Raw genomic sequence first — 2953 nt, 5'->3', positions numbered from 1 at the left:
GGCAACAACTGATCTGCTTTCTGTTACACAGATGGCTTTGCATTTTCTGGAACCTTATATAAATGGAATCATGCAGTATGTTTTTTTTGTTTTTGTTTTTTTTTTTGTCTTCTTTCATTCAGCATAATTATTTTGAGATTTATCTTGGTGGTTGTGTCTTTGCTTATTGTTGAGAAATAAACAGGTCTTTTGCATCTACATATGAGTTTTAGAATCAATTTGTCAATTTCTACAAAAAAGCCTGCTGAGGTATTAGTTGGGATTGCACTGAATTTTTAGATTAATGGGGTAGGAGGAAAACTGACATGGTTGCAGTCTGTTCAGACTGGTGTAATAAAAATGCCATGGATATGGTGGCTTATAAATGACAGAAATTTATTTCTCCCAATTCTGGAGGCTGGGAAGTCCAAGACCAAGGCATAGGCCGAGTAGGTGTCTGGTGAGAGCCTGCCTCCTGGTTACAGACTGCCATCTTTTTGCCGTGTCCTCACTTGGCAGAAGAAGCAAGGGACTATCTCTGGGGTTTCGTGTATAGGGCACCAGTGGCATTTTTGAGGGCTCTACCCTCATGACCTAATCACCTCCCAAAGGCTCCACCTCTAAATACTGTCACATCATGGATTAAGTTTCCACATATAAATTTTGGGAGACATAAACATTGTCTATAGCAGAGATCTTTTTAAAAAATATCTTTGATCTATTTATTTGAAAAAGAGAGAGCACATGCATGCAAGACCAGAGAAAACAGGGAGGGAAAGGGAGAGACTCCCAAGCAGACTCCTCACCAAGGGCACAGCTGGTGGTGGGGCTTGATCTCACAACCCTAAGATCATGACCTGAGCTGAAACCAAGAGTCGATTGCTTAACCGACTGAGACACTCAGGCAACCTGTCTATAGAAGACATCTTAAAAATATTCAAACTTTTGGGGTGTCTGGGTGGTACAGTTGGTTCAGCGTCTGGCTCTTGGTTTTGGCTCAGGTCATGATCTCAGGGTCCTCAGATCAAGTCTCCAAGTGGGCTCCACACTCAGCATGGAACCTGTTTGGGAGACCTGCTCTCCCTCTCCCTCTGCCCCTCCCCCTGCATGCTCATGTGCGCGCTCTCTCTCTCTCTCTCTCTCTCTCTCTCCCAAATAAATAAATAAATCTTTTTAAAAAATATTCAAGGGGCACTTGCACGGTTCAGTCTGTTAAGATTCTGCCTTAGGCTCAGGTCATGACCCCAGGGTCCTGGGATGGAGCCTTGCCTCCACCTCCCTGCTCAGGGAGGAGTCTGCTTCTCCCTCTCCCTCTGCCCCTCCCTGTGCTCATTCTCTCTTGGGCATACACACACACACTCTCTCTCTCTATATATATAAAAAAAAAAAAAGTAATTAATTAAAAAAAAAATTCAAGTTTTGACCCATGAATGTGTTATAATCTCTATTAATTTAGGTCTTTAATATCTCTTAGCAATATTCAGTGGTTTTTCAGTATACAACTTTGGCAGACTTATCCTTAAATATTTTTATTTTTTTTGATTCCATTGTAAATGATTTATTTTTTTAAACTTTCATTTCTCGTTCATTGCTAATATGAAGAAATACAATATATAGAATATAGACAATATAATATATAGAAATCAATATAGATTGAACTTGACTTCCGCATCCTTGGTAAAATCATTTGTTTGATCTAATATTTTTGTTGGTTCCATCAGCTTTTCTACATAGGTGATCATATTGCCTATGAATAAAGACAGTTTTACTTCTTTCTAGTTTGGATGCCTTTTATTTATTTCTTTTGCTGTATTGCCTTGGCTAGCACCTCCAGTATAATGCAGAATAAAAGTGCTGAGAGCAGCCCCTGGTCTTGTTGTTTATCTCAGGGAGAAAATATTCAGTCTTTTACCATTGAGTAGGATAGCTACAGGTTTTTTTATAGATGGCTTTTGTCAGATTGAAGAAATTAATCCTTATTCTTAGTTTGCTGAGAGTTTTTAAAATCAAGAATAGATGTTGGATTTTGTCAAATGCTTTTTCTACAGCAAGATTATCATATGCTTTTGTTTTGTATTTTTAGTTTCTTTACATGGTAAATTACATGAATAATTTTTTTTTTCATGGACCAATCCAAGTTTTTATTTAAGCCTCTCCTGCCATAAGCAAAGGGATGGAAGATCAGTATACTGGTCATCATTTGGTACAAGTAAGGAAGGTGAGCCTCAGGTCCCATATACTTTCCTGGTCCTTATGCAGAGTCATAGTCCAAACCAGTACTGTGGTCCCCACTGGGTGGTGGTCCAGGTTCTCTTTATTCATCTTCATAGCCGGTTGGAAGTGGACTCACATGAGAGTTATGGAATAGAGTTTGATTACCATCTCCCCAGGGAAAGGGCTTGGACCTGATGCGGAGATGGGGGTAGGTGATGAACTCAGGTCTCTCTTGCTGTCCATGATGGAACTTCAGGAAGACGTTCAGCATGCTCACTCCTAGGCCAGGGAGTGCTGTGAAGTAGGTGAGGGCCTTCCACATGCAGCTGAGCCCTCCTCCACGGGCGCCACTCGACATGGAACGCCCCAACAGTCCCACCTAGCAGCCCAGAGAGCCGGGACATAGCCACCCCCACCACCGCCATTTTCAACCTTGGACCACATGAATAATTTTTGAATGTCCCATCAATGTTGCATTCCTTGGCTGAGGCATACTCGGTTGTGATGTATTACCTCTTTTATGTATCATTGGGTTTATTTGATAAAATCTTGTTAGCATGTATGTTCATGAGAAATACTGCACTCTGGTTTTCATTTCTTGTAATATATTTATTGGCTTTGGTATTATGGCAATTCTGCTTATATAGAACAAGTTGGGAAGTATTCCTTTCAGTTTGTTAAAAGACTGTATAGAATTAGAATTTTTTTCTTCCATAAATACTTGGAAGAATTAAGTAGTGAAGCCATCTGGGCCGAGGGT

At 40.3% G+C, this 2953-nt stretch overlaps 1 pseudogene; it reads right to left on the bottom strand.

Annotated features, from left to right (window-relative positions):
• Positions 1–2244: 2244 nt before the first annotated feature.
• On the bottom strand, positions 2245–2618 carry LOC112654840 (cytochrome c oxidase subunit 6A1, mitochondrial-like; annotated as a pseudogene).
• Between the last annotated feature and the right edge of the window lie 335 nt (positions 2619–2953).

This window comes from Canis lupus, chromosome 15, assembly GCF_003254725.2.
Source record: "Canis lupus dingo isolate Sandy chromosome 15, ASM325472v2, whole genome shotgun sequence".
NCBI classification, from domain to species: domain Eukaryota; kingdom Metazoa; phylum Chordata; class Mammalia; order Carnivora; family Canidae; genus Canis; species Canis lupus.
This window is presented reverse-complemented; position numbering and strand designations above follow the sequence as displayed.